Source organism: Mytilus californianus, unplaced genomic scaffold, assembly GCF_021869535.1.
Source record: "Mytilus californianus isolate M0D057914Y unplaced genomic scaffold, xbMytCali1.0.p SCAF_6, whole genome shotgun sequence".
Classification (NCBI taxonomy): Eukaryota; Metazoa; Mollusca; class Bivalvia; order Mytilida; family Mytilidae; genus Mytilus; species Mytilus californianus.
The window spans coordinates 55,627,213-55,642,440 of record NW_026262712.1 but is presented as its reverse complement, the minus strand read 5'-3'; the positions used below and the strand labels follow the sequence as shown (position 1 = coordinate 55,642,440).

The 15,228-nt window shown below is 30.9% G+C and overlaps 1 long non-coding RNA gene across 3 annotated transcripts in view; it reads left to right on the top strand.

Moving 5' to 3' along the window:
• LOC127705726 (uncharacterized) overlaps window positions 1–15,228 on the top strand; it is a 57,769-nt gene that overhangs the window by 12,143 nt on the left and 30,398 nt on the right. For 2 of the 3 annotated variants that reach the window (XR_007983954.1, XR_007983955.1), the window contains exon 2: window positions 418–3,051. This is a non-coding gene — a long non-coding RNA (uncharacterized LOC127705726). Of the gene's footprint in view, window positions 1–417; window positions 3,052–15,228 lie in introns of those variants that run through there. The other variant, XR_007983956.1, reaches the window with a different exon arrangement.

Sequence of the window (15,228 nt, the reverse complement as noted above, 5' to 3'; positions counted from 1 at the left end):
ATAAAAGAAATACCATTCATGACGATGAGATCTTGTAACATTAAAACACCAATGATGGTGTATATTAGATTTAACATTGTTGATAAGAAGATTTATCTAATCGCATGAAACACTTAGCAATCGGGATGAATTTTATTCGTGATGGTTAATTGAAAACACAAATTTTCTGCTATCCCATGGAGGAATGTTTTGAAACTGCATATAATTGGTTGAGACAAAGCGATCTGAGATTAAAGGCCTCACAGATTTAATAATCTTTCATAATTCTAAAATCTTCCGCGAACAATAAGCAATGTAATGCATAGATAAAAGCTTTATAGTTGATTGACTAAAATGATGTTACGTATAGGAGCTTCTAGTTTATATAACTCTATGCTATGAAGGTGTTAATCTTTCCACTGTTTATAACAATTGCAGGTATTATCATGCATTGGGGTATTGTCTGTGATAACGTACCAAAATTATTCTTACAAAAAAAAACTACAGGAAACATTGGCTGAATCAAACAGAAAACAAGAGGAAACCGTAACCGAATTGATGCAAAAAGAGAAAAACAAGTTAACTAAATGGATAGAAAAAGAGACGAAAACAAGTACTGAACTTAGAAGAAAACTGGTAGATGAATTTGAAAGAAAACAAGAAGAAACTCTGACTCAACTGAAAAGAAAACAAGAGGACACGATAGCTGATATAAAAAGAAAACATGAGGAAACGATGGCTGATTTAAAAAGAAAACAAGAGGACTTGATTTCTGCTTCGATAAAAAAACAAATCGATGCAGTAATCAAAAACCAAGAGGAAACTTTGACTGATTTTACAAAGAAAGGGAACGAGTTAAATGAATTAGTTAGAACATATAAGCAACATTTAGATCAATTAATGGAAGGGCAACATAATTTAAACAAAGATTTACAAAAGGAAAAGGAAAATTTGATTGATTTGAAAAGAAAACAAGAAGAACAATCGAAAATAACACAAGACTTAGCTGAATTTAAAAAAAGTCAGGAGAATACGTTGGCTGAAATCGAAACAAAACAAGATGGACAAGAGAAAAGGCTAGCTATATTAGAAAGAAAACAAGAAAAACTTTATGCTGATAAATCTAAAAAGAGTAAACAAGAGATAGCGGAGGCGGATTTGAGAAAAAAACACTTAGAAGAATTGAAAACGAAAGAAGAAGGAGAGGATGCAAATGAATAGACAGAAAACGTGAAAAATAAGTAAACTCAATTCATTAAAAAGCAGAAAAGATTTAAATGGATATATAAAAAAACATGGAAACGTTGCAGAAAATGTTTGATGCATCTCAACTTTAAACAAGGTACTTTTAGTCATATAAAAACTTATTTTAAAGATATTTGTTTTAATAATTTGTCTTAATTTGTACGCCTATTTCTTTTAGAATACCTATTTGTTTTCAGTATACGTATTTTTTAGTATACGTATTTATTTAGTATACTTATTTCTACAGCATGCTTATTTCTTTGAGGATACTTATGTCTTTGACGAAATAACATGTTAATTTCATGATTTTTTTTTTTGCATCTTGTTAGAATTGCCTTTAATATATTATACACGTATTCATGTAGAGGGGTATTTGTTGGTGAAGGAAGGGACACACAATTTTATTCATTCAAACAATTATTGTTTTTGTTGCTTAACTTAAAACAATTGATCACGATATGTGTTTATGACATGTTGTTGTAAAAGTCCAATCTAGAATTTGAAAAATATTATGGAAATTATTTAATGCATATAAACATTGATCAAGGAGAAGATTACAATGCTTAAAATAGAGAATTGAAATGGGGAATGTGTCAAGGAGACAACAACTCGACCAAAGAGTAAAAAAACAGCCGAAGGCAACTAATGGGTCTTCAATACAGCGAGAAAATCCCGCACCCGGAAGCGGACTTCAGCTAGATCCTAAACAAAAATGTGTACTATTTCAGTGAAAATGAACTACATACTTAACTACTAAATATATAAATGAACTAATATATCTATAAAAAAACATATAAGACTTACAAAGGCCAGAGGCTCCTGAATTGGGACAGGCGCAAAAAAAAAAAAAATAATGAGATCTCCACCCTTCCCCTATACCTCTAACCAATGTAGATTAACAAACACACAGCAATACGCACAGTAAAACTAAGCTTAAAAGAAGTCCTAGTCCGATGTCAGAAAGGGTAAAAAAAAAGAAGCAAAATGACGATGATACATATATTAATAAAGGACTACTAGCAGTATACTTAAATAGTAAATATAGAGTATATGTACATATCAATGGCACAGAAACTTAAAACCCAGACAAACAACACAAGACAAGCACATGTAAAACTAAAGTCTTCACCAATATACATGCGTATCACTATCAATAAGTGATATGTAAAACTCAGGTTAGATATGATGTAATTGCAAAAATTCAAAATACACCCCAACCGGTTTTAACAAAATAAAAAACCTAATCAAAAACTATTCTATCTAAGACGGTCGAACGTATGCTTCAAAGAAATGATCACTAAACAATCCCGAAAATTATATGTATATTCAGAATGATAACAATAAGCTAATACTTAAACACATACGCGACTCTGTGGGTTCGTGACTGAATTAAAGTAATTACACCCTGTTTTTAGCCTTGGTATTTGGTATTGGTATTTTCATCTGATAAAGCCATGCTGATTATAGGGTGCACAGTGTTCTATATTTATTATCTTCCAGTGTGAACACATCCTGGATTTCTTACTACAACCAGAAACTACATGTTATATATATTTTTGGTAACGATATCGGATTCCATCCGGAACTTGTTAATACTTGGTAATATTAATTATGTGGAAAACGAAAATGTTTGGAATGTACAACTCTTTATCAACACCATTGTCCTATATAATATATATATAGTTGAATTCTTTTATTCGTCATTGTTACATCATGCAGGCTTACAAATTGGACCTCGTTATTTTAATAATATAGTAAAGATGGCAAGAACACTACTTTGTCAGAGAGTGAACCAATTTTTACTTTATTAAAACTGTATCATTTTTACTCTTGTTTTTGAAAATATACAACCTCTTTTTGATAAATGTTCAGGTAATATTGCGTTGACGTGCTGTGTTAATCCCTCGAGGTTTATTTATGTGAATGAATTTCACGATCTGCAATACTAAATTTTGATTTCTGACTTAAAACATCAAGATGATGAAAAAAGGATATATGAACATTGAACGTTTGATATCTTCATTAAGTTAAATAATTCATAACCCTAGAAAAGCGTACCTCATGCAGCATGTAGAACTGATTTCCTGTGCCTGGTAAATTTATGTAAGAACAATAATCATAAAGCTTATAAAAAGAAGCAGTTTAAAACAGAGTCAGGAATTCGAATTTGGATTACGATCTCTTAGTTATTTTGTGAAGAAAAAAAATCTTGCCCTTTATTATAACTGTAACACGCGATAGTTTTTCAAGATAGCCTGTTATCCCAAATTGACAAAGGATGTTGACCCCAACAATACATCTTTTTATGTAAAATGTACACTTAAAACTCAAATAAAACAATTTTTTATGACTTTCCTCCCAGCAAATCATGTATAACAGTATAACAGTATATTATCGGGTTACACGGGCATTTTATTTGCATGATGTCACGCGTGTAATCAGTTGGCTTAAAAAATCAAAACAATAGAGAATCTTTTATTTTTCATTTTATTTCATTCCCCGTAACAATTGAAAATGGTTTCAATTTTTATTCATATATTTTCCCTTTTGTTTTCATTTTCACACCTTATATTTACGATTGTCTTATTTCTTTTTCTTGTTTTATTTTTATACGTCGTAGAATTGTTTAAAATCGTTAATGTGTTATTTATATTTTCGCTGTTATTTGTCTTCTTTGTTTGATTTTGTTTGTTTGTACATATGTTGTTTTTTTTCTTTGAGTGGAGAGGTATATATGTATGTAAAGGCCTAAGAGTCTGAAAAGAGAGGAAATCTCCTCAAATTTCAACAGTGTGGTCAGGGCAAACCAACAGTTAATTTTGATCTCGCCCCTACCCCCTCATTTTTGGGGATTTTTGTTATGTTTATGAAACAGAATATAAACTAACTTCTAGACTATTACACAAAAGTAAAATAGAAAAAAAAGATTGTGTTGTTGTTGTCATTTTAAAAAAGGAAAGCTACCTATGTGACATTTAAGCTCATCAGTTAAAAATAAAACAAAAACAAGTGAAGACTGAGCAACGCGAATCAAAAACAAGGGGTGATATTTAAAGGTTTGTTCCCCAACCCTTTCAATATACCCTAAGTTACACTGATATGTAACAAAGACATCACCAATGATTTTAATTTTTAACAATTGAGAATCGCTATTATTCACACTGTATTCTTTTTACGTAATGATGTCATTGTAGTTGTATTTTTAACTTTGCCATATCAGTAGGATGTTTGCCCAGATACAAAACCGGGTTCAATCAACATTTGTTTCTCAAAGGTTCTGTACCAAGTAAGGAACATGTATTTTAGCTTTTTTTTTGTTACAGTTCAGTGTTTCTGCCTTTCCGTTGCTTTTCACTTATAGTTGATGTGTTTCCATCAGTTTTAAATTTGTAACCCCGGATTTTTTCTCGCCTAAATCATTGATGACTATTGAACAGCGGTATACTACTGTCGCCTTTATCTATTAACACGAAATCCTCCCAAAAAGAAATATTCCCAAACATCGTAGTAAATAACAGATATGGATAGTTTTTGTTTTAATCTTTTTTATTATGCAACTCTCTTTAAATGAAACTTCGTACAAGTTGTACAACGTCGACACAACTGTTAATCTAAATTGAATATTCTACTAGTCTATACAAGCCAAAAAAGCATCATAGACGTAAGATATTATAAAGTTTAATTGAAAAACGGTGGTTAAAGGCATCATTTACTGATACCTGTGATAGGAACTCTGAAAAGCTTCAATCGTCTCGTTGGTCATAGATTCTGGTTGTGTCAAACCCGAGGTATAAGTCTAAAAATGAGACCGTACAGCCTTCAACAACGGAAATCCTTAGTGTTTCTACAAAAATCAAACTATATTGATTAAACGTTAGTCCAAATTTAAGAATATGTTTGTTTCCCCTCTCCTCACCGTACTTTCCAAAAGTGGGTAGGTAACAGTGATGGGCACGATTACTGACAAATGTAATCGATTATTAATTGATTACATGAAGGTTTTTTTGCAATCGATTAATAATCGTATATGTCATCGATTGCAATCGACCACTTTATCAAAAGTAATTACATTACTTTTCGATTACTATCGATTAAATGCTATAAAATAATGAAGAAAGTTTAAACACAGTTATGTTGCTGAACTTATCTAGATTGGAAATTTAGAACTTTGCAAAAATTGTTTTTAAAGCATTGTTTCCAAATGTTATGTGGACAGTTGTTTTCTAGATGGAAGCTCTTACAGAGGATCCAAACTATTTGAAAATTCTTGAGTGAGTGATGATAAACATGAGAACATTCTTGAAATGACATCGACCATTGCATCAATCGCCTTTTTCTGTTGTAGGTAATTTTCTCCATAGTTTGCAAATATTGGCTGACATACTGACTCAAGTTTGATATTTTCCCTATATTTACAGGTATATTTGAATATAATTCATTACAATGCGAGAGTTTTCCCCTGAAAAAAATGTATAAATAAGAAGAATTAGTTCAGCTGATTTTAAAAGTTGTAAATCTATAATTTGTAATTACATGAATGAATTTATCCTTTTGTTAGGATAAACCTTAATTACAGGTTATAAAACTGCCAATTGAGAACAGTTCATAACCTAGGGCAATACAATGTATAAAATCTGTCACTTAATTAAGCATAATTGAAATCAAAACAAAGTCGGTGTCTAATTCATTAGAAGTCTTTGATCATCAGATTAGTAAAACCAAGAAGGTTGTTGAGATTTCTTTTTCTCTATTCAAAATCATAAACAATATACATTTTAGTGGTAATCTTTGATATGAGACGAGCTCTGACGTCCCACGGCCCCAGCTTGTCTGGCATAACAACTGTTGGACTTTAGAGCAATCTCGGAGATCGTTCAATGTTTCGTCCTTGTCATATTGAAAAAAAGACGGATTTTGCAAATGTTTTGACTTTCGTCTCCACATTAAACAACCACAGATGAAAATAAAGTAAACTTATTTCGTCGTTTTTTGCCTGATATGGACGAAAATTTTAGCAGACACTTTTCACGTTTTCATTCAGCATTTTACCTCGAATGTAAAGGCAAATACAGCAAAAAAAAACTTTTCTCAATTTCCGGTCAACTTAAAAACAAATCTGATCCGTAAATTTCGTTTCAGAAAGTAAAATCGAAATAAAAATAAACGTAACAGAAAACAAAAACGGCATACAAACATTTGAGTTGGCAGATTTTTCAGTGGGTCGTTTAAGTGAGGGGAAACACGTAATATTTTACTGCTGAGCTCTACAAAAGACAGCTGAGTCTTTTACACTCAATAGCAATGAGTCACGATAACTTAATACGAGAGATTGCATCGACGCAACATACAGCAGGTCGACCAAATAGCTTCTTCAAGAGAATAAATGACATACTGGACATGTATCAACTCCCATCATTCAACGAAATAATGAATCAATATTACAACAAAATAGAATGGAAAAACATCGTACGAACAGCTATTTAATCTCACTGGACAAATAAAAAAAAAGAAGGGTTGAGAAGAAAACTCAACACTCAAATTGCTATAAAAAAGAAACCTAAATATTGGGCAAACTCACAACGTATGGGATACAAAATCAAACTCCGTTAAAGATTTAAGAAAAGCAACAACAAACGTAAGCATGCTAACTGGAACATATATGCTTCAAACCATAAAATTCAAATTCAACCAAGCTGAGGTAGACCCTACTTGCCGCATATTTAGATCTCATTTTCGACAGATAAAAGAATATGTTGTTAGTAAAATTGGAATAAGAGTATGGACAAACAGTTTCTATAAAAAAGTGACTATCACAGAACTATTGATAGACTGTCAAAGTTTTGTTGAAAGGAAAATTCTCCCAAATGACAAAGTGTTTCTAAGAACAATTAAAATGAACTCAAGTGACTACTGCCAACTAATCCACATGAAAAGAATGAACATAACTAATGTGTAGCTAGTGTGTGGAATGATAGGGTAAATCTCTGTGTATGGTCAAGTCAGTCTTATATCTTAAATCTTAAAAGTAGTATATGAACATTATTAAACCAATTTCAATAATATTACTCAAACATCATAGTCATGATTTTAGATTTTAAAATTTAATTAATATGAACACTAACTTTCATGATTATGATTCACAAGCCAAACGAACATGTAATTTATTTCTATCTCTTGGCATTTTAAACTAACGCTAAGCCAATTAAAATAATACTACTCAAACATCGTAGTCATGCTTTTAGATTTTAAAATTGCATTTAATAAGAACATTTACTTTTTTTTATAATTATGATTCCCAAGTCAAGCGAACATGTAATTTATTTCTATCTTTTGGCATTTTAAAACTAACACTAAGCTATTTTAAAAACAATGCTAGTCAAAATAATCAAATACATATTTTTAGATTTTACAATAGTAACATTTTGAATTATTATACATTACTTTTGAAGTCCCTATATTGATGCTAAAATGTAAACTCACGACTTGTTGTATATACACTGGATATTATGGTAGAGGATACTGTTCATTCATATTTTACCATGGATTTCATGTGTTTTGATATGTACAGATACTTTTTAATATAATTTATCGGTCTCATCCGAGTGCTCTTAATCAGGAGGGAACTAAGAAAGAATAAGAAGAAGTTGCCTAAGAAAAAAAAAGCAAAAATATACTTTATTGTTCAACTTGGTTAAATGTACCTTTTACTATCTTCCTGTGTTTTCCTGTATTAATTTTTACCTAGCTGTGACCTAATTGGTTTTAAAATAAATAAGTCTACTGGGCACATGGGAAGTTGATTTCCAACTGAGGTCACTTCACAATGTCAATTTACCATTCATTTTACCGTTCGTGTAAATAATGTATTTAATGTTGTTTTTTTTTAATACATACTGTGCAATTTATAGCTTATGCCACTTTAAAGAAGTGACGATGACAATAAACACATGTAGAATACCAGTTCACAGTGTGATCAGCATCAAACAACAGAGGACAGTGTATGTGATTGATTGCATTACCCTTTCCACCTACTACCATGTACATGCTGTAATAGTTAACCATTTACATTAATCAAAACAATCTAACTATGTGTTGTTTTACCTTTAAAAAGGGAGCAAAACGCAAACATTTTAAAATTGGAAGGAAACCATATACTTATAGGTTATAACGAATGAGAAGTGTCACTTTTTCTTATCACACTTTGTACAGTGTGATACGAGAAATATCTATCATGCAAGAAATAGAGAACAGGCTATAACAATACATGTTGTCTTTTTGACATATTCCCCATTTCTATTCTCAATTTTATGTAAGAGAAAAGTTGTACATGTATATAAATTGACATACATTACAACATTATAAATCAAACTAAATATATTCAATCAAATGCACGTATGTATGCATGTACCTGATTTTGTTTTGACACTTGAGATGTTAAAGGGCACTAGCTACGAGATAAGAAAAAATTAGAATATGATATCCTTCGGTTCAATCATTAATAAAAGTGAAATAGTGAAATAATAATTCGTTTTTAGCATCCAATTTGGTTCAATTTTGTCGAAATAAGCAAAGAAATATCGCTGATGAATCATTCACTTGCAAGTGACCTCATTAAATCCGTATTCATATGACCTTCAATTTAACCCCTTAGCTAGAGATCGGTTACGCATGCATAAATCGTGTTCAGCCATTAAAAGGAAAAGAATGTCAACATTGAAAGTGAAACAAAGGTGAACCATTTAATTCGTTGACTGATTCGATTTGCAAAAAATCATTCTTATACAGGTACAAACGTTAATTAATTTATTTCTTTAACCTATAACATGGAATCAAACAGACCTATATAATTCCAATTGCACGAGTTCACTAGGCTAATCATATTTATGTTTATGTTTTTATCGGGTTATGTGATCGTCGGTAGTATTCGGAAGTCATCTCGATAGTTAATTAGATGTCGTCTAGACTAAAATACACTCGCAATTCTGATATATATTTTGGTGTACATGCATTGTTAACTGTTTATTTCAGACTTATTGTAATTTGGACATTCGTTTTAGTATGTTATAAATCAAATATGTGAATTTGAGTCAAATCGGTGAATATGAATGTGACAGCTATTGCCCCTTTAAATGTAAAAACAAATACATCTCTTTTGATGTTCAAATTTTGCCAATAAGTAATGTTATATACTTGTTTTAATAAGTTCTTTGGAAAAACAATGGGAAAATAATAAAGCAATTTATTATATATGCATTCAAACTATAAAACAAAAAGAAATGGAAAGAAACTGTTTTGAATTTATATGGAATTCCTAATAGTTTATATGAATATAGATTATAATAAATTTGATTTTTATTTACCAAATATTCCAAAATCGTATACAAAAGTATTGCTTTAAAGTATGAGTTATTTTCAATACAATAACCATGTCTCACATCTAGACGGTTAAAGGGGTACTAGCTGTCAAATTCATGTTCACCCTTTTAACTTCTCTTACTTGAATTTTAACATACTAAAACATTAATTCAATGTATAGAAAGTCTACAATAAACAATTTACAATGCAAAGGCTCGATAATATGTACTAACATTTCGTGTGTATTTGAGTCTAGACGCCATCTAATTAACCATCGTGTTGACCTTCAAAGACTGCCGACAATCATATAACCCGATAACATGCACATAGCTATAACTATATAGCGATCTCGTGCAATTAGATTTTTCTAGGTCTGTTTGATTTCATGTTATAGGTTAAACATTTATATTTATCGTCGTTTTTACTTGTAGAAGAATTAGTTTTCGTGGATCGAAATAGTCAATCAAATGGTTTACCCTTCTTTCACTTTCAATGTTGACATTCTTTTCCATTTGATAACGGAACACGCCTAATTAATGCGTAACCCATTTCTAGCTAAGGGGTTAAATTGAAGTTCACATGAATACGGACTCAATAATGTCGTATTATTCACTTGCAAGTGAATAATTCATCAGCGATGTTTCCTATTTTGCCAAATTTGAATCAAACTGGCTTCTAAAATCGAATAATTATTTCACAATTTTACTTTCATTAGTGATTGAACAACAAAAAATCCTACTTTATTTTTTTTTTATATCTCGTAGCTAGTTCCCCCTTAAATGACAGAAGTCTATAGCAGGGACATCGAAGTTTTAAATTTCACTCTATTTAAGGAACGCATAGATTGCAGTGTTAAAGTTCGTGCTCATTTATAGAATACATACGCATTAAAGATTGTCCTTTCTTCAAATTCATATAAGTGTTACGCAGAATTAGACAATTCGTAGAACCATTTTATATGTTCATAACTTACATGTTAGGTTCTCACCGGAATCTACAATATAATATTTTAATTATGCATCCGCAAAACGCTGGAAGGAACGTAAATTAACATTAATCCTACAAATACATAAAAGTGTTTTTTTCGAATGATCAATTGATAGTGATTAATATAATAACCTAATTTACTTATGTTAGGAAGTGGATTGCTGTTCTGCAGCTCCACTTGGGGGATTTAAATCGTATTCATCGTGTTTACAAATACATGTACCTAAATGATGTATTTCTTCATTTTCTATATCCGAGTATAAATTAAAGATTTATTAAAGGACGCCAAGGAACAACTGAATAAAAATAAAACAGAAGGATATTGAGAGGAAAACTCAAAACCAGGAAAGACAAGATAGCATTAAAAATAAAATAGAAAAACAATGCACAAATTGTTATTTCTTTGAAAAAATCGAAATCTAACTATGTTAGGCAACATTTTTATTATCAAATCTTTGATTATACAACTCTCGATATTTTTAGCTAGCTAATGTGTATTCCCAGAAAATTTTTAAAAAGAAAAAGAAAGAAACTTTTTTGAATTTATCTGGAATTACTAGTAGTTTATTTAAATATGGATTATAATAAAGTAGTTTCCGATTCAGTACTTTATTTGATAATTTACTTTTCAAAAAAATGATACTGCGAATGTTAAAACTTTCAAAAGGTATCAAAATGATTCTTTCATATATTATATCTCGACGGGATATTTTGTAAGTGTTACTGCTATCTGAAGGAATTGGTTTAATGTGTCAATGTGTCTCATCTTAGGAGAGGAAAGTTTCAACGTCTTACACCTGAACGTACTAGATAAATGGTCTGATCTATAGGTTTAACTATGTTAAAGGTTGTCGTCAACCAAATGATGAAAACAAATAGATAAATTTAAATTTGTTTTTTGAGCTGACAACTTGGAATCAACATTCATGCATTCGATCTTTTTAATCAATACAATATCTGATGGTTTTAACACAATTATAACAGAATAAGTATGTGAACCATATTAACACTACAATATAAAACAAAACATATAATAACTCGGCCATTCTATCACAGGACATTTCCAATGTTGATAATGCAAAGGATTTACTGATAGGTCCTTTATTTTGCCCGTTCCTGACTGTTTGAATTTTGAATTCATACTCAGTTTTGGGCTTTAAGCCTTCTACGACATACTTGCAAGACATCCTGCTCAAACAGGGCACTGTAGAATATACACAAAAAGTTATAAATTGTTGGTTAGTTCTTATCAAGTGACAATTATCACATGCACATTAAAAAAAACTAAAACAAAATGAGTATGATATGAAATGTGAGTAGACGATGAAAAGAAACAGCAGCGTGTGGCTGCTTTCAAAACGACAACGACTTCATGGGTAAGGCAAACAATCACTTTTCTATACATTCTGACTTGGATGGAGACTTGTCTCATTGGCACTAATACTACATCGTCTTATTCATACTACTTACAGAAGTGTTACCGCGAGTGTTTCGAAATGCGGTACTTTGGCACTCTATAATGTTTTTTGTAAAAAGGATGTTACCATTAAACAAATTTGTGTCTGTGCATTCCATATAATTTGATATAAACCCAAGAGCGGAATTTATTTTCTAGACAGGTAAGGCAATAAGTAAAGGCAACAGTAGTATACCGCTGTTCAAAAGTCATAAATCGATCGAGAGAAAAGAAATCAGGGTTACAAACTAAAACCGAGGGAAACCTATCAACTATAAAAAGAAAACAACGAAACAACAGAAACACTGAAGTGAAACATAAAACAAACGCCATATTCCTGACTTAGAAAAAAAAATGTTGGTTCAACCTGGTTTTATGGCTAGGCAAACACCGCGCTTAATGGCAATGTTAAAAATACTGCTAAAATGACAACATTACATGACAGGTATACATCAACAATAAATGAAAAACACTCAGGACTGAGAAATACATAATATAAATACGAACTGTGCGTCACTCGAATGTATCAACGCCACAAAGAGTGACGTCATAGGTAAATCTCTAAAGATTGAATATAAATGGGGATTAACAATGAACGGGATATATGCATCGGTATGCATACCGATCCTACGACACACACATATACAAAGCTATTTCGTCAGTAAACGACGTTAAAAAAAACAGAACTAACATCTAAGCCGAATGCCAAACTATAAATCACCCAATCCCTCAACAAATTTGGAAATCAATAGGGCTTGATTTAAATAACAAAACATACTGCCACATCGTGTAAAATCGCTAAAATGCACATGAATAAATTTGTAAAAAATATATAGCAACGGCTTCTTTTTCTTAGAATTTGTTTTATAACAAAAGAAATATGAACATATTTACCTGGAATAGGAACCTGTTGTTCAGTGGTTATTGTTTGTTGATGTGGTTCATTCTTGTGTCCAGTTTTTTTTATATAAATTAGAACGTAAGTGTTCCTGTTTGAATGATTTTACACTGGTCATATTTGGGCCCTTTATAACTTGCTGTACAATGGGAGACAAGGCTCCGTGTTAAAGGCCGTACTTTGCCCTATAATAGTTTACCTTTTACACATTGTGACTTTGTTGGAGGGTTGTCTCATTGGCATTCATACTACGTCTTCCTATTTCTATATATTGTTGTAATTGTTAATTTAATTCATGTACATTTACCTGTATAAAATATATAACAAAATGAACGTAGTTTTCATGTATAAAAACAGACATTTATCAGTGAAAATCAGAATACCCAATTTTCTTATTATTCAATATTTAAAATACAGTTGATAACAAATTTGAATTATTCGTTATTTCAAATGGTGATTTTTTTTTTATCAAAATCGTAAAACAAAATGAAATAACACTCTTGTAATTTGAAGCGTTTGAAAGGCTGTTTTGGGAAGAACAAAAATATCATGATATATTTTGTTAGTTTGTCTTGTTAGGATCGCTCAATTCATAGTTTTTAAAGCCAAGGTTTTATATGCACAGAATGACGTAAAGAGTTATTTGCCCACAAGCGACACAAAATCAAAACCGAATCTATCTAAAGATAAAACCTGACCAAGGGACTCCGAGCCTTCGCTTTTATTGATTTACCACACGATAGAGGATAACAAAAACAATGTACATACATTGTATCTAAATGACAGCAAATATTTGTCTATAACTAGTAATACTTAACCATGTGGTAAATGTGGTTAATAATGGTCAAAACTCTACGAGTTGTTTAAATAATGCATAGCTTTAAGCAAGCAAGTTTTTCTTTTCATTTTTAGTTTTGCACAGTCTGTGAGAGCGATACCCCGAAGTATACATGGTATATGAGAAAAACAAAATTAACAAAAGAATTGGTATAAGAAAATCAAACGATGACAATACCTTATTCAAGATAAAACATTTCACAAAGGCACCATTTTCAACAGTTATACAAGCAATTCATTTATGACTAATTAGACAAAGTTTTATAACACCAATCATATTTCATGTTCGAATAAATTAAAATAAAGGTATCAGTTAGGTTGACATGGAATAAAACAAAAAGCTGCGCACAAAAGAAAAAAAAATGTGTGATCCTGAATAAAGAATGCATGAAGTTTGTAAGACTCATTTGGTTAGTGGGAAAAAAACATTCAGACATGTTTTATATTTTAATCAGTATCTGGTGAGGTAGGTGCTTGTTACTAACACTACTTGTAAACATAACCTCAGGAAATGTATATGTTTAATGAACGTTCGCAAGTGTTATGTACAATTATAATTCCAGTACAACCAATGTGCAAAATACAAACGAAAAAAAAAAACAGGGAAAAAAGCAATATCTTCTATATACTGCAAAAATATACTCCCATTCTTGATTCTTAGAAGACCGTATTTAGCTGTTTTATACAGAAAGTAAAACGCAGTTTATCTAATGAAAGAGAAAAATAAATTTAGGCCAACGTAACTTCATCATCATTCAGACGGTTGAAAAATGATCAGCATTCAATAAGTTGTCTGTGTTCGTTATTTAAAGCATAGACTATCTCCCTCAAAATTGGAGAAACTCATTTTGAGAAAACAAAATGTCACTTTCTCAAAATTTATTTCAATCCATTCTAGAATAGTTTGTGAAGGGCAAAATTATCCTATTATACTTATCAGTGGAATAAGATTGCCTTTTGTTAAAAATTTGACATGTATTTTAGAATACACCCCGATTTCAAGTCCAGAAAAACATTGAATGTATTTCAATAATTTTATCTAAAGGGCTCAGACGTCAAATCACGTTATCATAATCTCTAATTTTCAATATGCGAATTACGAATAAATGCGCATCTTGAAATCTTATCTTATAATATTTTAAGTTGAATGTTAATAACATTAACCTCAAACCAACTTTGGTCGTTGGATTTTACCCGAAAGTAGCCGCAACCTAACCTAGGTAATTAATAAAGGTAGTGAGAAAACATGTGTAAAGTCTTATAATTCAATTTAAAGGGCTCGACAGTTAAATAACGTTATCAGAAGAGCATCCTCAGTAGGTCATTCTTACTTAAATCAACTCGCATGATTATTTCCCTTAATTTTTTTTCAATTACCAGGTAACTTACGGTTGCAAAAAAGACATTTCAAAATGGGTCAATGATCGACAGAAATAACGATCAAACATAACTAATAATCATATGTTGATAC